Source organism: Arvicanthis niloticus, chromosome 12 (genome assembly GCF_011762505.2).
Source record: "Arvicanthis niloticus isolate mArvNil1 chromosome 12, mArvNil1.pat.X, whole genome shotgun sequence".
NCBI classification, from domain to species: domain Eukaryota; kingdom Metazoa; phylum Chordata; class Mammalia; order Rodentia; family Muridae; genus Arvicanthis; species Arvicanthis niloticus.
The window spans coordinates 21,358,916-21,383,637 of NC_047669.1; the positions used below are offsets into that span (position 1 = coordinate 21,358,916).

Sequence of the window (24,722 nt, forward strand, 5' to 3'; positions counted from 1 at the left end):
GTTTTTGTTTTTCTGATTCAAAGGTCTTGCCCACAATGAGAGTGAGTCTTCATTTCAGTCCAGAGTCATGTGGTAATCTCCTTTTAGAAAGATCTTCACAGATACCCCAGGAAGTGCTGTTACGGACTTTTGACCTCATGACAGAAGACTGTTGTTTGCAAAGTTCACCAGCGAGTACCATGGAAACAAGCCCCCCAACCCCCAAATCTACCCTCAGTCTTTGAAATTTCTGATTTTGCACTGGAATGCATTGGTGGCTGTCTGTGGCACATGTAGTGCATGGCCTGCAGGTTGAATTTATATGCATCTGTATATGATGCTAGCATGGATTATATGTCATGGCACACCCCTAGATGTCAAAGGACAACTTTGTAAAGTCAATTCTTCCACCTTTATGTGGGTTCCAAAGATCAAACTCAGGTTGTCAGGCTTGATGACAAATGCCTTAACTTTGTCAGCCCCTCTAGTTGTTTTTTTTTTTTTTTTTTAAATCCAGTCAAGTTGACAACTAAAAGCAGTTTAATAGAAATTAATGTTTATTAAAATGCATTATCACAGATAAGTGATATAATAAATGTATTGATTCACTCACTCTGGCTCTATTCATTACTAGGATAGAAACCAGACCTTATTGTCAAAGAGTTGAAGCTAATTTGGACACACAGACACACACACACCAGTATTTAACAACATGTTACTGGAAACAAAGCAGAGGTGTCTAAATCAGACAGTGAATGGGATGTGGTCAGGTTACAGATAGGCGTATTAGTGCCCCCAAAGGCTATTGAGTCCTGATTATTGGTACATTCTCAGCCAACAAGGAGGAGCTTCTGGCTAGAGGTGATGTAAAGAGCAGCTATTGAGAGCCCAGAAAGCAGACCAGGTATTTTGTCTGCTGCGGATGTTACAGACCTGGACAGGTGTATGCTGAGGAAACCATTCTGTCAGGTCGTACGCGTGTGGATCAGAGCGTTGAGACTAATGGCTCACAGCCAGGTAGGAAGGCTGTCGCTGCCTGCAGGACAGCTAAGGCAAGTGTTAGCACTGAGGAGTTTGCTGTCCAACAGGCCACTGATGAGCCACAAGGATGAGACACTCAGGCCTGTGGATGAGGGATGAGGTTCTGGCCTGGCAGCTGGATAGGTGTCAGTGTCGGCTCTACTCTCTACCCCCACTTCCTACTTTGACCATTTCCTAGATGTACCATTTGGTAGTGGATTCTCATCATGTAGAAGATAGGTTTACAGAATTTAGCAAATGTAGGCTTTACATAGAAGATGCCCAAATGTGCTTCATATGATCCACAGATTCTCAGCTCTGCTACTCTCCTGTGTAATCACTGCCACCTTGCTTTTACTCATTGTTGCTGTGAAGAGACACCGTGGCGATGGCAACTCTTATAAAGGAAGCATTTAATTCAGGTTTGCTTATAGTTTCATGGGGTTAGTCCATTATCAATCATGGTGGGGACCATGGCAGCACACAGGCAGACATGATGCTGGAGGAGTAGCTGAGAGTTCCACATCCAGAGCTGTAGGCAGTTGGAACAGTCAACCAATGGGCCTGGCTTATAGCTTTTGAAACCTTAAAGTAAGAGGACTGAGCCAGGCTGACTCCATGACAGGCTTCACACTGGCAGCTCCGGAGACTAGGCTTAGGTCTCTGTTTCCAAGAACTGGACAAGCCCAGGCACATCCGTTACTGGAAAAACCCCAGCCCTCAGGCAACCAATCAAAAGCTCCCCTGCTACCAGAAGCTGCCACACTATACCGCAACAGTTTCCAGGCTTCCCCAGCAACAGTTTCAGCCCCTCACATCCCTGCAATGGTTCTGGAATGTTTCTAGAGATAGAGCCAACTTAAGATAAAGGTCACCTACCCTCTCCCTGGAATTCCCCTAACGTGGTTTAAATTGGGCCTGAGAACTTACCTGGGTGCCTCCATCTTGGTAAATGGTAGATCCCTGCATGTTGGACTTCTGCAGAGTAAAACACTCCTTACTCTTACAAACTACTTGAGTCTGGGGTATCATTCTTCAGCAAATCACTGACCCTTACATTTGGGGGCTCATCCGGGATTTGCTGGAGACCCCTCCCCCCAAATATTGGAGGGTTTATCTGACCGGTAAGTTTGCGTATCCAGTTGTTTTTTTGCCTTGTTGATTTCTGTGTTTCTGTTTGAGGTTTAATCTGGAGGCTGAGAGGGACAAAGCAGATTCATATTTTGTCACCCAGCAACAAAGGATGCTTCTGACCCCTTACCAGAAGCAGGAGAACTTGGTAGTTCTCATCTGGTTTCTGAACTGGCTGTGGGTCTGTGAGCCTCCGATGCACAGGGAGAAAGATCATCTGAGACAGCCTTTTTGTTTTGAGCAAATGGGCCGCCCACTCAAGTCCAGGCTGGTATCAATGTAGTTTTTCCTGGAAACGTCATTCTGTGTCTGTGTGCATTCTATTTGTGCTTTTTGTCCTCTTGTATAAATTTCTCTTTGATTCCTAGGATGGGATAGGCACAAAGCGCCTCACTGGGCTTGGTCCTGAACCATTTTGGCACAAAGCACCTCACTGGGCTTGGTCCTGAACCATTTTAAGGCTTTTCACTGAATAGCAGAAGACTCTGTCTGGTTGTTCGTCCCCACAAACTAACTGTCTTTTGCAGGAATGGATGTCCCACTTATAAAGTAGGATGGCCTGAAGAGAGAACTTTTCATCTCCCCAACATTTACAGGATGAAGGCTGTAGTCTCTGAGGCCAGGGACCACCAGGACCAACATATCACCACATGGCAATACCTGGCTGAGAAGGCCCCTGTTTAGATGATACCTTTTTTGTTCCTGGCCTTGAGATCCCCACACTTCTTCCTCTAGGGAGGGTTGGCCTTGGCCCCCTGCCTTTCTCCTCACTTCTGCTCCTGAGGAGGATCTCTGTCCCCTCCTTATGTTCCTGCTCCTGTCATTGTTGCCCTTGTCCAGTCAGCACAGGCAGAGGGAGAAGCAGCCCTTCATTCTCATGACTCTCCTGACTCCACTTAAAGCTCACCTCACACTCAGCTCATACTGCCCAAAGGACTGACTCTACTACAGCCTTACATCTCCAGACTACAGCACCCCAGATGCTCATGGAGACCATTCATGACATATGTGTCATTTGTAGTAATGACCTTCACAATTGGAAGTTGCAGAACACCCCCTCCCCTTTTCAGAAAGACCATCAGCTCTCACAGGTCTTCTAGACTCAATCATGCTGTCTCACCTGCCCACCTGGGATGACTGTCAGCAACTGCTCCAGGTCCTCTTCACGACAGAGGAGGGAGGATCATGGATGCCACCTAGAAATTAGTTCTGGGAGCAAATGGGCTACCCGCCCAAGCCCAGGCTGATATCAATGGAGCCTTTCCTTTGACTTAACCAGATTGGGATTTTAACACTGCTGAAGGTAGGGAGAGACTCAAGGTCTACCACCAGATCCTGATGGGGGTCCTCCAGGCAGCCCACACATTTATCTAAGGTAAGCCAGGCGATGCAGGGAAAGAATGAGAACCCCAGGGAATATCTAGAAAGACTATTTGAAGCCTACAGAGCCTACACTCCTTTTGACCCAGAAGCCAGAGAGCATCAGTCAGCTGTGAACATGGCTTTTGTTAACCAAGCTGCTCCTGACATCTGTCAGAAGCTTCAAAGGCAGAATGGCTTTGCAGGTAAGCAACTGATTGTGTTAGTAGCCAACTGGGAGACACCCCCCACCACACCCCCGAGGGTTGACAGACCAGAGGACTGGTGAAAGTGCTACTTATTTCCAGGAGCCACAGACATCCTGATAAGAGCTGAAAAACCTAACCTGTGTAAGGGGTAAAGGTAAGCCAGCCCCCACTGAAGGAAAAACCTGTCCTCCATTAGAGAGGGACCAATGTGCCTATTGCAAGGGAAAAAGCCATTGGAAGCATGACTGCCCTAGGAAGAATCAAAGGAGGGCCATATACCCTTCAGAGCAGTCTCCCCCTCCAGAGCACACAAAGTACACTGTGCTTGACCTGAAGGATAAATACCTCCTTCAGCCTGCCTCTGACACCTGAAAGCCAGCCTCTGCCTTTGAATAGCAAGACTTGGAGCGAGGTTTCAATGGACAACTGACTTGGACACTCCTGCCTCAAAGATTCAAGAACTCACCATTTTTGATGAGACACAGCATGAGGACTTGGGTGAGTACCAGCAGGCCTAACCCCAAATAATTGTGGGACCCTCAAGAATCCACTCAACTGGTGGCTGTTCAATACTCGGCTGGTGCAGTTTCAGGCTCTACTTTTGAATCCTTCACACATAAGATATAACCCATCATCTGCCCTACACCCAGCCACCCTGCTACCTGACCTGTCCTTAGATGTGTAGCAAGATTTTTCTATAGTTCTGGGGTACATCCAGAATATCAGGCCAGACTTGACTGACATACCCTGGCCAGATGTGGAACGTATCTTCTTCACTGATGGGGTGGGAGCAGCTTCATCCAGAATGGAATCAGGTGTGCAGGGGCAGTGGTAGTGGGGTTGGACTCCATCATTCAGGCAACTGTTTTACTGCTGGTAACTTCAGAAAGCTGAACTAAAGTCTCTAACCCAGGCTTTAAAACTGGCAAAAGGTGCCATAGCTAATATCGTGTGCCCTAGAGCAGGTCATTAAGGTTCTGTGGGAAATAAGGGCTTTCTGGCCTGCTCAATGCTGGGGGAGGGCACAACCTGATAGCCAATATATAGCTCATGGTTTACAATTACCTGACATTGTTCCTTTTTTTAGATACTGCTAATTCTCAAATTCACAGTTATTTATACAAATACAGCTTAATTTAAGAAACATGTACTATTCCTAACTATATAGGACATTTAAGAGCGCACACTGGATTGCTTGGACCCCGGGACAATGCCACGAAGATTTGTATACCAGGCAGATTATAGGCCTTACATAGGAACAATTGGCCATACAATCTCATTCAAAATAGTAATAGCTTGAGACAACAATTTGGTATTTCTAGAGAATGTGCATGTCAATTGTAAAACTTGTTCTCAATGTCCTCAATTTCTTCATAATGATATTAATCCTTAAGGACTTATACCTAATCAATTATGGCAAATGGATGTTACTCATTTCTGATTTTGGAAAATTAAAATATGTACACATGAGTTGACACCTTTTTAGGCTTTCTAGTTGCAACTGCTTTAACAGGAGAAGCAACTAAAAGTGTAATTAGTTATTGGCTACATTATTTTTCTGATATTGGTTTCCATATCAGATTAAAATAATGGAACTGGCTATTGCAGTCAAGCATTTGAGATATTTTGTTTGTTGGCAACTTAACATTACCAATATTACAGGGGTTCCTTATAGTGAAACAGGTATTGTGGAACTTTAAAATAACATCTTTTAAAAACAAAAGAGGGGGCGTTGTACCCTCCAAGGTCATTGAAAGCACACCTTGCCTTTGTCTTATTTGTTTTAAATTTTTTTCAAACTGATGCTAAAGATTAGTCTGCAGCGGCATCCAGTGGCATCCAGTCTCTTCCAGCTCATATGTCAGGGTTAAGTGGAGAACCTCGTAACTATTACATAGAATGGTCCTGACCCTGTTTTAATTTGGGACCGAGGTTCTGTCATGTTTTTTCACAAAAAGAAAATGGAGCTCGATGGCTGCCTGAAAAATTGGTCCATCAAGTGGACATGGATCCTGAGCCTAATGATTATGATACTAAAGATGAAGACAGATCAAAATCCCTATCAGCCAGCTGTACTAACCTGGAGTGTAGTGTCCACCCTTACTGAAGAACAAGTAGTTTTTTTTTTTTTGTTTTGTTTTTTTTTTTTTTTTTTTTTTTAACAATAAAAAAAGCTATCCACCATATATCTGGTGGCCTAACTTTGTGTTTTATCCCTGCCAATTAGCAGCAAGATTAGATACCTGGGACATTCCTGCTTACAACTTTAATTTCTACACTGCTTGGACCATTAATTATAATCTTTTTGCTTTTAACTTTTGGACCTTGTATCTTAAACAGATTGGTTGCCTTCATGCAGAATCACTCTCAGCAAGCTCAGCTATTCACCACAGCAGTTATCCATTGCTATGAAGAAATACATTGAGTGCATGCTCATATGTCCTTTGGTCTGAATTTATATGTGGCTTGGGTCTGTATGAAAGGTATGCTATAGAAGGCAGGTAGTCAGAGATGGGTAAAAATGTTCTTGAGCTTCTATTGACCTAAGACAGAGGCAAACATCAATGCTGCTATGTTTGTCCTTCTTGACAAAAGGAGCAATGTAGACACCGACCTAAGCCAGACACAGTCGCCTGGCCATTCTACGCTAGACAGGATGTGGGAAAACAAGTAAATCTTGTGCCCCTGTCCAGCTACTGGTACTGCTCATCTTTAAAAACACTGAAAACTGGGAATTGTGCCCTCTCCCAGCCTTGAGCAGGCTGCAAAGACCTTGTTTGCCAGAGGACCTTAATGACCCAGGTAGAGTCATCCACCCTAGATGGATGTACAACTTCCTGCAGGAACTTAGAAGAACAGATTGCCCACTGAGTTTGCCTTGTGACATAATCCAGCTGAAACAAAGGATGGGTTCCCTGGGCTTCCCCTATATATACAAGTGCTGAATATTAAACTTTGAGTCTTGATCAAAGAACTTTGTCTTGGCTTCATGCTTCTCATGCCCCTCTGTCTCTTTTGCATTTCCAGTCCTCCTTTCAGGTGAACCCAGTTCATCCATTGCCGCTGGGCAGCTACAAATATCTACACTGACAGCAGATATGCTTTTGCTATGGCTCATGAACATGGGTCCAGGTACCAAGAGAAGGGATTGTTGATTGCTGGAGGAAAAACCATAAAAAATAAGGAAGAAATATTTGCTTTATTAGAGGCATTATGGCTTCCTATGAAAGTGGCCATAATTTATTGTGGGGCTGTAGCTCATGAGTGCAGACATGGGTCCTGTTGGGCTGAGTTGTGGTTCCCATGTGCCTGCTACCCTAGGCAGCTGGAGCTGTGGCTCAGGGAGCAGAAGCATGGGAAGTTGACTGAGTTCACTCCACACTTGCCAGGCAGACATCTGGCTGTGAGAAGCCTCAGTACTACACCCTGGGTGTGGGCCGGAGCTCTTGGGTTGGAGATCTCTGGGCCAGGCAGCTGCCAGAGACCAGCTGGTCACAGCCCTTGGGCTCCCAGGCACCCCTGAGAGGCCACAGAAGGATCGAGATGGGGGAGGGGGCATTCAGGCTGGGCCAACCCTCAGCTGAAAGGGGGCAAAACTCCAGTGGTGCCCCATGAGGAATGAGACTGTTGGTCACAGCAACTCACTTGGCTGGGTCATGGCAGGCTTGGCTAGCTTGCTTGAGTTGGCAGGCCTCCGTGGCTAGAACACAGAGAGGTCGGCAGGAGATTAGGCAGTGACTTGGTAGTTGAAGACCTTCTCCACAGTTTCCCACAGCGGTCCCCAATGATGAGAGGTAGTCCATGGTTTTAAAAGGTTTATTTTCATGGCAGAAAGTGGATGAAGTTGTACCCCGTTTTCTCAGGGTGGGCCTGAGGTTGAATACCTTTTGCAAGTAGGAGGGTCAGAGAAGGAATGCTTAATTGTCTACACCCTCTGGCCTTTAGGTATCTCATGAATAAGGAGATCTCTTGAGGCTCTGCAGCCTGTAGTCACACTCTCTACCTCTGCTATGTGACCGAAGGCCACAAACCTTTCTTTGAGAGGGGCTGTGGATGGTTGAAGCTTAGTGAAAGGAACAAGGGCCCAGGAGCAAGGCTGAACATCTACTATCCCCTTACGGTCTCCAGGGTTCGAGGCCTGCACTCGACCAGGTACTCAGCTGCCTCTCACAGCCCACTGCCCCACAATTCATTGCCCCAGACATTAGAAAGGGACATCAGAAATAGCCTGAGGGAACAAGCTAGCTAATAAAGCCACAAGGGAGGCTTCCCAAGCTTCCCACTGCCAACATCTTGATAGCTCTGCTGCCTCCTGCACTCCCAGCCATCCTTGAATATACTGCTGAAGACAAATGAGATCAAGGGAAATGCCAAAGTATTTACAAAAGAGACAGATGTTTGCTGACCTATAAAGACTGCACCATCCTACCTAAGGTGTTTGCTTGACAACTCATACATCAGATTCACCGAGCTTCACACCTGGGCCACCAAAAACTGAAGGAACTGCTGTGAGAGACAAAGTACTTGTCTTTGACTTAGGTCATCTTTGACTTAGGACACTTGGTTGATCAGGTAACCTCAGACTGTGCTACCTGCCAGGCTGTGAACTCCTCAGGCCCCAATCAAGGAGCCGCTCCAGGAACCAGGATCAGGGGTCAACGGCCAGGGGCTAATTGAAAAATAGATAATACAGAAATAAAACCAAGAACATATGGATACAAATATTTGCTAGTTTCAGGATGAGTAGAAGCCTACCCTACAAAAAAAAGAGACTCCCAATGTAGTGGCAAAGAAGCTTCTGAAAGATATCATACCCAGGTATGTTATGCCTACCCTGCTTAGGTATGACAATGGACCAGTATCATCTCACAGGTAACTCAATCTCTAGCACTGGTTCTGGGGACCAATTGGAAATTACATTGTGCATACAGACCCCAGAGTTCAGGGCAAGTAGAAAAGATGAATTGGACACTGAAGGAGGCCTTGACCAAATTAACCCTCGAAACTGGCAGTGACTGGGTATCCCTCCTACCTTATGCCTTATATAGATAGGGCTAGGAACGTCCCTATTATTTCCTTTGAGATTCTATATGGGAGGCCCCTCCTATGCTGCCTAACCTCCAGTCTGATATCTTAGCCAAATATGACCAACATAAGTTTTTAAAATCCTTAAAAGCCCTCTACAGGGTCCAGAAAAAAAGCCTGGCATCCACTAGGTTTATGAGTCTGTTCCTCTCCCTAACCCCCATTGCTTTGAACCAGGTGATGAAGTCTGGATTAAAAGACATAACCACAAGACTCTGAAACCTCACTGGAAATGACCTCACCCCATGATCCTGACCAGGCTGACAGCTGTTAATGTGGATGGGATCCAGATGTAGATACACCACTCCCATTTTAAGCCTACCAAAAGAGAGATAACTCGGACCTACCAGGACCTCAGACAACTGAGGTCCCATCAGAGGAGACTTCCAGACAAACTGCCACAAGAGAAATGGAAGGTCACCCCACACCCTGTGATAGATCCACTGAAACGATGACTCTAGTGCTCTTGATCCTGCTTGCTTGCTGCTTGTACTTTGCTGCATCAGCCACTAGCTCCCACTAGCCCCTGAATCAAACCTGGCAGATAGTTAATGCTGCGATGGGTAAGATTGCCAACTCTACCTCCCACTCGGCTCCCCTGGGCACCTAGTTCCCTGACATTCATGTAGACCAGTGTGATCTAGTGGATAAGGAATGGCACCCCTTAGGTCAACAACCTTTCTTGGCTACAGTTGTAACTCACCTGGAGGCCAAGGAACACAGGGTCTCAGGCTTTTTATGTCTGCCTGGGGCACTCTTGGGATCGGAGCCAGCTAACCAAATGTGGAGATTCAGAGTCCTTTTTCTGTGCAGCATAGCAATGCAAATCTACTGGGTGGATAGCTAGAAGCCCCTTTCAAAGATGACCTCATCACTGTGACCCGCTTTGGAGATACACAGACATCCGGAGCTGGGTCCTGCAAAAGAAGGGACAGCCAACATCCTAGGAAGGAGACTTATGGAACTTGTTTTGAACCCCCTTACTATCTGGATACTCTGGGGGGCTGTGATGCAACAACTTTGTCATTGAGTTCACAAGAGCTGACAAGAAGGCCAGTTGGACTGCCAGTAAGACATGGGGACTAAGACTTTACATCTCTAGCTATGATCTGGGACTCCTAGCTGACCTGGGACTCCTTCCAACATAGCCTTGTGAGACCCATGGTCCCCTTAGGTCCCAACAAGTGATTAGTGAGGCCAAACCAGCCCTGCCCCAACCTCTACCTCTGTCCACCATCACTCCCTCATTAGGACCCAACATCTTTTCACCCCAGTGAGCTCTCACTTCATCTAACCAACCACTTCCTAAAACTGTTCCACCTTCTGCAGTACTCACTTCATCACCCACATCAGGACCCCTACAATTATTAGAAGCCACATTCCAGGCTCTTAACTCCTCCCGCCCAGACTTAACACAGGACTATTGGTTATGCTTAAATGCTCAGCCTCCACTATTGTGAAGGAAGAGCTTTCCCTGGAGACTTCACAGATGACAGAGCTTACTCAATGTAGATGGCAGCAAGCACATAGAGGGAAGCTGAGCCTACAGTTGATAACAGGACAGGGACTCTGCATTAGAAATGAGGTACCCTCAGCCTATTCCTACCTCTGCAACTGCATTGTAACCCCTACTGTTGCAGGTACATGCTGCCCCCAGAGAATGCTTGGTGAGCTTGTACCTCAGGGCTTACCCCATGCATTTATGGCCTGGATATAAATACAACTGAGGATTTTTGTGTTCTAGTACAGCTTATACTTAGTGACGTATTACTCTGAGGAGGGTATCATCAACCAGCTAAACCTCCAAACAATTTGGTAAAAAGAGTGGCCATTTGGGCTGAGACTGTTCTTTCTCATTTTCTGTCTTGTAGTCTCTTTCTGACTAAGGCCATGGATTCTTTGACCACCCCTGAGTGGTCGACATAGAAACTTCCCTTGGCACAGGGATGGCTGGAGCTGCTAGTATATGGGCCTCAGCCCTAATACTTCAAGATAAAAATTACAAGGCCCTACAGATGGCAATAGATGCAGATATACAGGAGATAGAGAAGTTCATCATGGCCCTGCAAGGTTCCCTATCTTCCCTGGCAGAAGTAGGTTTACAGAACAGAAGAGGCTTATACGTGCTGGTCCTCCAAACAGGGAGGACTCTGTGCAGCCTTAGGTGGGGAATGTTGTTTCTATGTTGACCACTTAGGGGTGGTCAGAGTATCCATGGCCTTAGTCAGAAAGAGACTCCAAGACAGAAGAATAGAAAGAGAACAGTCTCGGGGTTGATATGAGCCCCTCTTCGACTGGTCCCCTTGTCTAACCACCTATGTCTCTGCCCCTTGTCCTACTGATGTTGGCCTGATTTTCGGTCCCTGCATAATCAATGCTTTAGTTAGGTTTGTTAAGGAACAGATTTCCACAGTTCAATTGGTGATTCTCAAACAACAGTACCAGCCCATAGAAACATCTCAAGGATTCTATATGGCCCATTACTGAAGGGAGGAATGAGAGAACTGAGCCAGGCTGACTCCATGACAGGCTTCAAACTGGCAGCTTAGGAGACTAGGCCTAGATCACTTTTCCCAGAACCCAGAACTGGGCAAGTCCAGGCAGGTCAGTTACTGGAAAAACACCAGGCCTCAGGCAGCCAATTAGAAACTGCTTTTCTATCAGAAACTGCCCAGCAACCTAGCCTGAGGCAAGGGCAATGAGTCAGCAAGAGTTTCCAGATTCCCCCAACAACAGTTTCTAGCCCCCTACTTTCCAGCAATGGTTCTGGAATGTCCCTAGAGATAGAGCCAACCAATTAAGATTAATTAACTCCTCCCTAGATTTTCCCTAATGTGCTTTAAATTGGGCCTGTGAACTTACATGGGTGCCTCCATCTTGGTAAATGGTAGATCCCTGTATGTTGGACTTCTGCAGAATAAAACACTCTTTACTTTTGCAAACTATTTGAGTCTGGGGTATCTTTCTTTGGTGAATCATGAACCCTTACAAAAGCCCACCCTCAGTGACACACTTCCTCTGTGTTGGTTTATGTATGCTTGACCCAGGGAATAGCACTATTTGGAGGTGTGGCCTTGCTGGAGTAGGTGTGTCACTATGGATGTGGGCTTTAAGACCCTTGTTCTAGTTGCATGGAAGCCAGTCTTCTCCTGTCTGCCTTTAGATGAAGATGTAGAACTCTCAGCTCCTTCTGCACCATGTCTGCCTGGATGCTGCCATGCTCCTGCCTCAACGATAAGGGACTGAACTCTGAACTTGTAAGCCAGCTTCAATTAAATGTTGTCCTTATAAGAGTTGCTTTGGCCATGTCTATTCACAGCAGTAAAACCCAAACTAAGACATCCTCTAACAAGGCATGCCTCCTAATCCTTCTCAGGTAGTACCACTCTCTGCTGACTAAGCATTCAAGTATGTGAGCCTGTGGGAGCCATTCTTATTCAAATGACCACACTTTCTGAAAGCAAGGTGTTTGGAATGGTTAGTAGAGAAAAGACCTGAAGGTTATTAGAACTGTAATATAGGGGGAAGGGTGACCTAATGTAAAATAAGAATGTAAACACTTAAGTTCTGATGGCTCTGTGTGGGAACTTTAGGCTGGACAGCTTTGCTGGAGGAAGTACTTCACTGGGGGTAGGCTTTGAGAAGATATAGCCTCATCCAACTTCCTGTCTGCTGTCTCTTCTTTATACTTGTGGTTAAGCTGTGATCTCTCAGCTTTCTGACACTCTACCATGATGGACTCATCCCTCTGGAACGTTTAGACAATATAAACTGTTTCTTCTGTAAATTGCTTCCGGTTTTACCATAGCCAGGAACATAGAAGAGGAGCAGAAAGTATGTCACTGTGGATAGGCTTTGAGACTGTAGAGCCTTATCCCACTTCCTGTTTGCTAATATAGAAGTTGGTACCAGAGCATGAGTATCTGTTGCTGTGAAGAACTTGACCATGTTGTTGTGGTGGTGGTTGTGGTTGTTGTTGTTGTTTTGAGAAGCATGGAAGACTTTGCAACATTGGACTAGAAAAGCAGTTGAATGCTGTTCAGGGAGCTTAAAGGATAGTTCCAATAGAAACTTAGAAGACAGTGTGTGGAGGTTTGAATATACTTGGCCCAGGAAGTGGCACTATTAGGAGGTGTGGCCTTGTTGGAATGGGTGTGGTCTTGTTGGAGTAGGTGTGGCCTTATTGGAGTAGGTGTGGCTATGCTGGGGAAAGTGTGTCACTGTGGGAGTAGGCTTTGGGTATCTATGCTCAGGCTCTACTCAGTGTGGAAGAGAGCCTCCTCTTGGCTGCTTGTGGAATACATTCTCTCCTGGTTGCTTTGAGGTCAACAGGCAGAAATCTCAGCTTTTCCAGTACCATGTCTGCTTGCATGCAGCCATGCTTCCCATCATGATGATAATGAACTTAACCTCTGAACCTGTAAGCCAGCCCCAAGTAAATGTTGTGTTTTATAAGAATTGCTTTTGGTCATGGTGTCTCTTCAAGGAAATTAGACACAGTGTTAATGATGGCAAAGTGGACCTAGGTCAAGAGGTTTCAGAGAGAAGCAAGTACTTTAACAGCAACAGGACTTAGAAGCCACTCCTGTAATGTTTTGGCAAAGACTCTGGCTGCCTTCTGCCCTTGTTCTGAGAACATTCCTGAGGCTAAATGAAAAAGCAACAGACTAATTTCTTTGGTGGAGAAAACTTAAAGACGACATAATGTTGAATCTGTGTCATGGCTGCTACTGAAAATGCTTATGCAGGACTTAAATGAAAAAGAGCAAGAGGGGCAGAAAGAATTATAAAATACACAGTTTGGAAAGAAAAGGAGCCCAAGTAAGCTTAACGTTACAGTTGAGGCATGTGCCGGAAGAGGGACTGCAATTTATAAGGAGATAAATGCCATTGAGGAGAGGCCTGCTCTGCACTGGAACTAAGAGAAGGGGGCTGGGAGTGGAGTCAAGACCCCACCCAACTAAGCTTCTAACTTATGAAAGAGAGCTCAGAGTGGGTTTTTTTTTCCCTCCCAGAAAGCAACTGAAGGAAAGCCCTACTGCTAATGTGATTCAAGGGGCCAGGGAGCGTTGCAAACTGGCAGCCAGACTCCAGAGTGCCATTGGTGTGTGCTGCATTTAGAGGCATAAAAGGGTTGTAGATTCTTCCTTGCAGCTCCAGAGAGCGCTAAGATCAAGCAGCATGTGGCAGGGAAGACCCTGGATGAAGGCCCTAGGAGTCCAGTGTGTAAAACTAAGAATGTGAAGCCTGAGTTGGTCACAGTGGAGACTTCAAGGTGTTTAAGATGCAGGACACATGACATATCTTCGAAGAAGCATTCCATGTGGAGACTGGAATCAGATCAAGAGAGAAGTGTACACAGCAGGCAGCGAAGTGGGACTTTGAGGAGTTGGAACTTGCCCAGCTGAGTTTTGGTCTTGCATTGATTTAGTATTTCCTCATGATCCCCTGATTCCTCCTTTTTGGAACGGTAATGAATATTCTCTGTCATTATATGTTAGAAGTATATAATTTTTAAATTTTTTTATAGGGGGTTACAATTAAGGAGCTTGCTCTGAGCCTCAGAAGAAACTTTGGAATTTTAAACAGTGTTGGAAGTATGAGAGACTATGGAAGCTGTCTTAGTCTGTGTTCTCTTGCCGTGGAGAGACACCGTGACCATAAACTCTTATAAATCGAAGCATTTAATTGAAGCTGGCTTACAGTTTCAGAGGTTAGTCCACTATCATGGCAGGAAGCATGGCTGAACACAGGCAGACATGGAGCTGGAGAAGTAGCTGAGAGTTCTACATCCAGATCTCCAGGCAGCAGGAAGAGAGAGCCACTAGGCCTGGCTTGGGGCTTTTGAAACCTCAAAGTCCACCCCTGGTGACAGACTTCCTCCAACAAGGCCACACCTACTCCAATAAAGCCACATTTCCTAATCTTTCCCAAGGAGTGCCATTTCCTGATGATTCAGACATATGAGCCTGTGGGGACCACTCTTACTCAAACCTCAGGGACTGTCATAGTTAGGGTTTTACTGCTGTGAACAGACACCATGACTAAGGCAAGTCTTATAAAGGACAACATTTAATGGGGCTGGCTTACAGGTTCAGCGGTTCAGTCCATTATCATCAAGGCAGGAACATGGCAGCATCTGGGCAGGCATGGTGCAGGAGGAGCTGAGAGTTCTACAGCTTCATCTGAAGGCTGCTAGCAGAGTACTGGCTTCCAGGCAGCTAGGATGAAAGTCTTATAGCCCACACCCACAATGACACACCTACTTCAACAAGGCCACACCTCCAAATAGTGGCACTCCCTCTGCCAAGCATACTCAAACCATGACACGGACCTTGGAAATTGAACTAAATGCATTTTGCATTATGATATCGCCATGAGTCTATGGTAGCCAGGGAGAGGATTGTGGTGATTTGAATAAGATGTACCCCGTAAGTCTTGGGCATCTGAACACTTGGATCTCAGTTTGTGGTGCTGTTGGGGAAGGTTTAGGAGATTTAGCCTTGCTGGAGGAAGTCTGTTACTGGGTAGGCTTTGAGAGTATACAACTTTGTCCTATTTCTAGCATGTTGTCTCTGCTTTGTGCTTGAGGTTGAGCTGCGATCTCTCAACTTCCTGCTTCTGCCACCATGCCTGCAGCTCAGTGCTGTATCTCCCCATCATGATGGGCCCTATCCCTCTGAAACCATAAGAGTTCTGGTGCCGGTTCTTGTCCCTGCTTGAGCTGCTGCTCTGGTCCACGAGTCAGGGTCTAGCAAGAGAGAGAGAGAGTGGGGATGGAGGGAAAGAGACGCAAAGAATGAAGACAAGACAGAGGTTCTGATCAAGTCTCATTTATTGAAGGGAAATCCAGGGTATTTATAGGCTTTGCCACATGACTTGTGGGCGTGGATACTGCGTGTGCCTTACAGGCGTGTATAGTGTGGATAGCTTGTGCACTGTGCACCTTGCAGGTGTGGATATCACGTGCACCTGGCAGCTGGGGGCACTAAACAACAAAACAAGATATGTGGGAAAAACAAGATGTTTATCAGAGTGTGCTCAGCTGTTGTAGGCTGTTGAAAAACAAGTCTCTTGTCAGGGTATATGGCTCGAGATGGCTGCGAAGATGATAGCTGCTTTAGTTGGCTCCCAACAGGTTCTCACTTTGCCACCCTGACACTTCCTTAGACTCTTGTAATTGGAAAGTCTTGAAGGCAGCGGACCTTATCCAAAGGGCTTCAGACTCATGTGAGAGACTTCTTCCTTACTGCCCCAAATGGGACAATTTGAGCTTTAGCACTGTGGTAGATCAAAACTCATTAAATATATTTACACTTACAAATACATAATGATATTAAAATGTAACTAAGCCCTAGTTCAGTAGTAGGTGGAAAACATCTGTAATTCCAGCATTTGTGAATCTGAGGCAGGAGGATCATGTGCCAGGTATAAGACCATCCTGGTCTACGTATTGAGACATTGCCTTAAAAGATAGAAAGAAAAGAGAAACAAAGCCCAGTACATATCCTTGTAAGGATAATAACCAAATGTGTTATCTATCAGTAAATTAAAAGGAAAAAATATTCAGCTTTTTGTATGAGTTTACCTCATAGATAAGAGGTATTTCCTCATAAAAGTATTTGGCTAATAAATAAAAATATTATTATTGCAACCTTCAAAAATCAATGAGTGTAGGAATTGAGTGTTCACTGCTAAACCTAAAGAAGAAAACAAAGCCAGGGCAAAGAAGATGGCTCAGCTGGCAAAGCATTTGCTGTGGAAACACAAACACCCAGGTTTAGACCCCAAGTGCTGTACTGGCTGGTGTTGTTTTTCAACCTGACACAAGCTAGAGTCATCACAGAGAAAGGAGCCTCAGTTGAGGAAATGCCTCTATGAGATCCTTACGTTGTATCAGTTGTAAGGCATTTTCTCAATTAGTGATCAATGGGGGAAAGGGCAGCCCATTGTTGGTGGTGCCATCCTTGGGCTGGTGGTCCTGGGTTCTATAAGAAGACAGGCTGAGCAAGCCAGGGGGACCAAGCCAATAATCTATACTCCTCCATGGGCTCTATGTCAGCTCCTGTCTCCAGATTCCAGCCCTGCTTGAGTTCCTGTCCTGACTTCTCCAATGATGGCCTCTGATCTGGAAGCATAAGCCAAATAAACCCCTTTCCTCCCCAACCTGCTTTTTGGTCTTGGTGTTTCATGGCAGTAATAAAAACCCAAAGACAAGCACCTAGGTAAAAAAGACGGGCTTGGCAGTATTCACCTGTAAACCCATTACTGGAGACACAAAGACAGAAGGGTACCCGGGGCTTGCTGGCTAGGCAGTAGAGCTAAATCCAAAAGCTTTGGGATCAGTAAGATAACCTGTCCCCCAAAATATGGAGGATGACCAGGTGGTGGTGGCACATGCCTCCCAGCACTCGGGAGGCAGAGACAGGCTGATGTCTGAGTTTGAGGCCAGCCTGGTCTACAGAGTTAGTTCCAGGACAGCCAGAACTACACAGAGAAACCCTAAATTGAAAAAAAAAAATGAAACAAACCAAAACCAATAGAAAGTGTTAGGAAAATATACCCAATGTCAGCCTTTGGGTTCCATGCGTGCATACACATGTACTGGCACACACAGGTGTACATGCACATCACACTACACTACCACCACCGCACACAAGCACACAAGCAAAATCCAGATGTCTTGTGTCTTTTGGTGAAAAGACACATCACTACTGATAATCTTACCAAAAGGTAGCAAACCTCAGTCTGATGAAGTCGGGATCAGCTGCCAGTTTGCAATTAGCACCATGCCTAGATCGTGTTGAATGTGCAGTTCTTACTCTGGGAAACTCAAGTTCTTTAGCAGATTAATTGTAAGAAAAAGCTAAAGACACACCAAGTTAAATAAATGGGCAAAATGCAGCCCTGGAAGATATAACTGATTAAGAAGCTAACAAGGGCTGGAGAGATGGCTCAGAGGTTAAACATGCAGTCTTCTCTTGGAGAGTACTGGAGTAGTGTCCCCAGCACCCACATCAGGCACCTACAGATGTGGTAACTCCAGAGCCACAGGCTCTGTGTTTCACGACGTAGTTCAGGGACCTACCTCAGCCACTCAGGCGCCAGGATTACTAAGATGTGTGCCGTCAAAGCGGTGCAGAGCTGTTTCCGCTTGATCTGGGTCGTGGTTGCAGGATGGTCCCTTTATAACCCAGTCTATGTGTTTGTCTTTGATATTCTTTACAAGCAAAAGAACCAAGCCAAACTAAAACATAACAATCCCAAAGGAAACTGTGAAATATTTTACATTAAGTTTAAGCAAAATGTAAGGCAAGCCCCAAACCATCTTTTAAGAGGACTTTGAAGGCATCTCCTAAATTCTTGTGAGAATTGTCATATACAGCAAAGGGAAGATGTCAGAGAAACCGTGGACCAGTGGTTCAGAACTGAGAGACAACTGGAAAAGCATCCCACAGAGACTCTCCCAGCTCTGAAACTTTAGTTCTCCTGACATCATTTTACAGATCAGAAAACCAGAGACCAGAGTCAACCGGACCTTAACAACCTACAGAGCCAGCTCTATCAGAACCAGACATAAAATTCAGTTCTCCCCTTCTGGGACTTTCTCATGACAAAATCCAGAAAGAAGATGCTTCAAAGAACACCAAGGTTAGATTTTCTTTGGAGAAAGTAGACTCAGAAACTGTTCTAGGATGGGGTCTGGTTACCCTGAATGGTTGGCTGGGATATACTGGGCTCAGCCCGCAGTTATTTTTTTCTCACTGTCCTATCTGCCTTCAATGGCCTCTCCTATCTCTGCTCCTTCTGCCCTTCTGAAGGTATAGATCCTTCTCAGTAAGTGGTTTCAGTTCAAACTTTCCTAGTAATTGCATGTTCAACATTGTTGGCATCATCTTAGTTAAGAAAATCTAATTAGTGAATGTTAAGTAACGTGTCCAAAAGTTTGTAGCTAGAGGCTAATAAAGTCAACTCTAGAATTTAAAATTTAAATGGCTATACTATCCTGCCTATGCAATTTGTTTTTTTGTGTTTTGTCATTAATAGAAAAGAAACTGCATGTAATGTAATTTTGAAAGTTAAGTCTTTCAGGAAATTTTATAAAAAATGTTACAGTATACGTGTTCTCTGTGTGTGTGTGTGTGTGTGTGTGTGTGTGATTGTGTGTTGATTGGTCTGATGCTGTTAACAGCTTTATCAGTGAGAAAGAAAATTAATTTTCTAATGAGTGATACTCTTTTTGCCTGTAGTGAGAGTTCTCTCGAGAGATGCAAAAGTAAAATTCAAAACCAGGAGCACCACTGCTTTGTGGCTCGGACTAGGAAGGACCTGGGGCGATCTGGAGTAGGGACAGTCCCAGGTCGGACGCTGGAGTCCCAGGCGGGAGTGGGCGTGGCGGCTGGGTGGCAGGTCCATTCCTGGAGCTCCATGCAAATGACATGCAAATAAGCGCGTGGAAGTTGCAGCGCCTTGAGCTTTTCCAGTCCAGAGAGCCGCGCTGCTGCCCGCCCGGCTGGGTCCGCTCCTGACTGTCCGCCGCTCGCCGCCGCGCAGAGTCGCCACCTCGGCGCTCGCAGCCCATCCAGTCCCCGAGGCGCCCGTCCGACCGGCCGCGGAGCCCGACGCCTGCGGCTGCGCGTCGCCGCGCGGGTGAGTGAGCCTGCCCGCGCTTTTGTCCTGCCGCGATCACCCTGTTCCTGGTGGGAAGGGCTCCTAAGAGCGGCAAGAGTTGGGGAGTGAGGGGACACTAGCTTCAAAAGGATGACTCCTCCCCCACCCCGGCCTTTGCAGAGTGCTTGATGACCGCCGGGTTCCCCCGCCTCCACCCACCAGTGTGATGCTGGGACGTGGACGGTTCGCTCTCTCGCACCGCACGGAACCCGCTGCGCTTCGCCTTCCTTCGGGTTAACCGGTTGCCTTTCTGAGGAACTTTGTTAGCGATGCCTGCTGTAGGGAAGCCTGGGATAGCCTGATCTCCAGGAGTGGCTTAGATAGTATGCTCCTCTCTGTATGTTGGGGATCTGAAACTCTTCAAAACCCAAAGAACATAGTTTCTAAGACTGGCGCGGCAGATGGGAAGATACTATTGGGGAGAATGTTTGGTCTTCTCCTCCTCCTCCTCCTCCTCCTCCTCCTCCTCCTCCTCCTCCTCCTCCTCCTCCTCCTCCTCCTCCTCCTCCTCCTCCTCCTCCTCCTCCTCCTCCTCCTCTTCCTCCTCCTAATAAAATTGAGGTGGAAATATTTTGTTGTATCATAAAGAGAAAGACCCCGCTCCATTGGGGTCTGAAGGGAATACAATTAGCTATTGTGCTTTTAGGGAGCTGGGTGAGAGTGAGGGTGCACTCGGGCAGTGGACATGGTGCTGGAGCACAGGGAGCTGGCTCACCATCTCTTTGCTCAAGTGCGAAGAATAGGGTATATGAATTTCCCTTTCTCCCCAGCCCCTCCTACCTCAGCTCTCCAGAGCCTGCTTGAGAGCTACTTCCCTCTGCCAGTGATGTGGTTTTCCTGGAAGAATCTTTGCTTGTTGTTAAAATGCACAACTCTACTCTAAAGCTTCAGGTATCCACACACCAGTCTCTGGGGGGAAGTGTGGGGTTGCTGTGATCCCTGTTCCTAAAACCTTTCCTTTCCTTCCCCTCACTACCCTTTTCTTGTCTGTCAAATTCTTGACCTTTGCAACTGTTTTCCACTGTCTTCCCTGTCTTAGCCTTCTCCATTCTGGACCAGAAAGAACTGTGGAGAGCGATGCCTTGAGTTCTGTGCCCTAGATTAGTCACATGGTTCTGCCTGTGTCCAGAGTGAGTTTGTCCCAGTGTTCCCATCCTTGGGGTCCAAGGACCTGAGCTAAGGCTAGAAGGAACCTTCTTGAACACTTGGGTCTGAGTGGGAGAATGGTTGTACTCTGGAAATGTGCACAGGAGCCTTTGTATCAAGATGAAGGGATCATACAACACTAGGCATGGGCTTGCAGAAACACCCTAGTGTACTACAGGCTTGTCCTAGCCACTCTTAAGTCGTATGTGTGTGTGTGTGCGTGTGTGCGTGTGTGTGTGTGTGTGTGTGTAAAAGGGGTGTTACTGGGGTGGCATTATGGTTGGCCAGTGGAGGAGGAGGGTAGCTGGGTTAGGGGTAGGGGTACATTTGGGCAGTGGACATGACAGAGCTCAGGTCCTCAGAGTGGCTTCTGTGTGTGTGAGACATACGGAAATTGTTTCCCAGGGGCTAGATCTCAGAGAACATGTATGAAATCAGGATTTTGGGATATTGCTGATCTAACTAGTAAGACCAGGTAGGCCTACCTGGAACACAGTAAACAGATAGCTGCAGTCACTACAGAGCAGGGAGAAGTGTTCAAAGAAGGCTTGTTTAGCTCCAGGTATATAGAGTCACAGGTCACAGGTCACAGGCCTTTGCAAGGTACTTGCTAGAAGAACTGTTGGTCCTCACTGCTAGGTCTCTTCAGTGCATTCTCTGGGAACACCAAGGACTCACTGTCAAGAAACACACCTTGATTTTTTTTTCCCTTCAAAGTATAAGATGAATGGCGGCTATACATCTTTATTTAGTCCCATTTTTTCCTTGTGAAATACACTTAGTTGGTTTGTTCTTTCTTTGTTAAAGAGACTCACACAGTGGGGGGTTGAGAATGAAGCATCAAGGTCAACCTAGGAGTCTCCTTTAGTCTACTTCTGAGAAAAATGTTTTGCAATGCTCACATATTATTCGTTCATAAAAGCCTCCTATTGGCCAAGAGTAGTACCACATGCTTTTAATCCCAGCACTCAGGAGGCAGAAGCAGGAGGATCCCTGTGAGTTCAGAGGCTAGCCTAGTCAGCAAAGCAAGTTTTAGAATAGGCAGAACTACATAGAGAGACCTGCTAAAACAAAACAAGCCACCCAGACAAACAAATAAGCAACACCCCCCCATTCTGTTCTGCAAAGCTAGTGAAATTTAGAGAACAACACTGCATAAAGTTTTCCAACAAAAGACATTCAATGTAGAGCAATTAAAAATGTTTTGAGATTATAATTACATTTTCCCTTTCCCTCTCCTCCCTCTAAATAGTTCCGACTTTTCTCTCCTTCAAATTTATAGCCTCTTTTTTCATGAATTGTCATTTGATACATACAATATATATGCATCTATACATATGCATACACACACACACACACACACACACACACACACACACACACACACAACCTGTTGAGCTGCCCTCCACCTCTGGCCAACAAAGGGTGTGCACAGAGGACAAGAGGTGGGGCTATTTGCTTGGAAGACTTACACACATGAATGCTTGGGCCCCCAGTAGGATCAATTGGTTGTCATGGGGGCTCAGAACCAAGGCATCAAGCAGTCATCCAGTCTGAGGACAGAGCAATGTCACTGCAGTGAGCCCGGGCGTCACGTGACTTCTTCCCTTTCCCTTTGCTTTCTCAGCCTCCTGTTCTACCGGAGTGGTGGGGTGCCAGGCAGCAGCCTGCCTGTCCATCACATCTCTCCCATGTCTCCCATTTTTCGGTTGCCTCTCATTATTTTGATTTGAAGTTTAGTTGCCAACTTCTTCCTCCAGGTAAAGCTACCAGGGTAAGAGCAGCTCTTACATGTCAGGACTGTTGGACTTAGTTTGTCACCACAGGCCAGAAGGTCATCCCTCCTGCCTTGGTACCTGCACCTCAGATGCCAGGCTGTAGCACTTGAACATTTTGGCATGACAGCCAGCCTGGTAGGGCTGGGGCCCAGGCGGAGTGAGCAGGAATTGCTGCTTGAAGCCCAGGGACTGAGGGAGGCTGACTTTTCAGATGCTTCCTGGGATCCTCTTTTCAGTGCCCTCCTGCTCACTGTCCCTGGGTGTCTGAGGGTGAATGCTCACAGTGGGAACCCCACTAGGGAACTCTGGGAAATTTTGTGTAGATCCAGCTTCTCAGATTTCCCAGTGCTGTCCCATCCCCCACTCCTGGTAGGTCTGTGCCCTCCCTTCCATCCTGCCCACCCCAGCTCTGCTCCTCCCTCCTGGGTCTTGAGTGCAGAGCCCTCTGGAGACCCAAAGCCCCCAGGACAAAGGAAAGGGGATGAGGAGAGGATTTCCCTTTCTTTCAGATCTGCAGCTTGATTTTCCCCTAGCTCTGGGCCCTCAGATCTAATGTTAATTTGTTAAGCCAGGGCCTTATAAATTACTTCTCATAATCGTCAGGGAACACTAGTAATTTGGGCACATATTGAGGTAAAAAAATGTAGCTCTGTACCTTTTGTTTCCAGAAATTAATGTTTTTTTTTGTTTTGTTTTGTTTTTGTTAAAGTACAGATAGTTCTTCAGAAAACTGGCAGGAGGCAGGTGAATTTTGAACTTTAACCATACGTTCAGATCTGTCCTGTCTTGTTTACTGGCTGGGTATAGTTCTCAGGTTATAGTACTTAAACTCTGTGAGCTGCCTGTAGTGTCTTTATCTGGCCATGAAAGGGCAGTCTCAAAAATTAAATTGTCAGGACTATCATAATTCAGTCAGTGAAGTGCTTGCCTCGCAAGTGTGAAAACTTGAGTTTCATTTCCAGAAGCCACGTTTAAAAAATAGCCTTCGTGGTACAGGCTCATAATCTCAGCACTGGGGAGGCAGAGACTGGAGAACCCCGGGCTCATGGCTAGCCTGCCTAGAAGCCAGCCACCTACTAGGCGATCTTCAGGTCTGTGAGAATCTTTATCTCAAAATACAAGGCCGATGGCTCCTGAGAAGAGACACCTAGGGTTGACTTTTAGCTTCCACATATATGCATGTGTGCCAACACGTGTTCACCCCCACATACATGCATAACTACTGAATGGAAAAAAAGAGAAATTATTATTATAACATATTGAGCAGCGTTCATCACATCCATGGAATAACTAACTGTAAATGAACCAGCAAACATAATTAGATATCTATTCTCCACCTCGTTGTGTGGATGAGTATAAAGCAAAGGGTCTTAGCCCTTTTAGACTTGGGTCTGTATGAGGAAACGGTTGCCACGGATGAAATAAACAGAAAACAGGACGGGCACAGAATTTCAAAGTGTGTAAGGTGGCAAGAAATTCAGGGCCTGCAGTGGTGGGGAAGGCCTCAGACATGAGGAAGAGAGCAAGGTGGATGTTTGCCAGGAAAGAGGGGGCGGGAACACTTGGCTCCTTCTCTGCTGGAACCTGGTGGGACACCTTTGACCCTGTGGTGTTCTCCCAACCATGCATGTCTGTTTCTCCTGAGATTTGTTTTGTGAATGGTTTTCATTTTCTGGGCTTGTTTTCTTTCTGTCCAGACTATTCCAGGAGTGAATTCAATTTTATACCAAATCAAAAATAATGAGAAGGAACTCTGTGGCTTCAGCAAAGGCTCGGTCCCATAGAAGTCTGTTGGTTTCTGGAGGCTCTGACTCTCTTCTCATGCTTTGTTTATTGTCGCCCATTTCCTTGCTCTAAACTGCAGGGCATTGGACGAGTGGAGACATACCTACCTGACCTTGCATGAGCAAGGAGGCATAAGAAGCACCATGGTGGAATGATAACCACCCACACTGTTTATCTCCTATCTGCTGATAGATGACAGTGATGGGGTAGAACAATCAATGTCCTCTCCTAAACCAGAGGAATGGGTACAAACTGGCCCTATTATCTATTCCAGCTGGAGCCATAGAGTCCTTAAAAGTCATCCTCTTTATTTTTATTTATTTAAAATGGTTATTAGCTTTTATGGGTGTGGGTGTTTTGTCTGCATGTGTCTATATATTGGATGCATGCAGTACCCATAGAGGCCAGAAGAGGGCATCGTATTCCCAGAACTGGAGTTAGAGCTGGTTGTTAGCCACTAAGTTGATGCTGGGATTGAAATCAGGTCCTCTGGAAGAGCAACCAGTGCTCTTAATGCCTGAGCCACCTCTCTGGCCTCTGCTTTGTGAATCTTAAAGCA

General features: G+C 46.1%; 1 protein-coding gene across 1 annotated transcript in view; it reads left to right on the plus strand.

The window, feature by feature from the left end:
- The first annotated feature begins 19,304 nt into the window (after positions 1-19,304).
- Mylk (myosin light chain kinase) overlaps positions 19,305-24,722 on the plus strand; it is a 254,873-nt gene continuing 249,455 nt past the window's right edge. The window contains exon 1 of the mRNA XM_034514936.2: positions 19,305-19,433. The gene's annotated coding sequence lies outside the window, so the exon portion shown is untranslated. The remainder of the gene's footprint in view (positions 19,434-24,722) is intronic.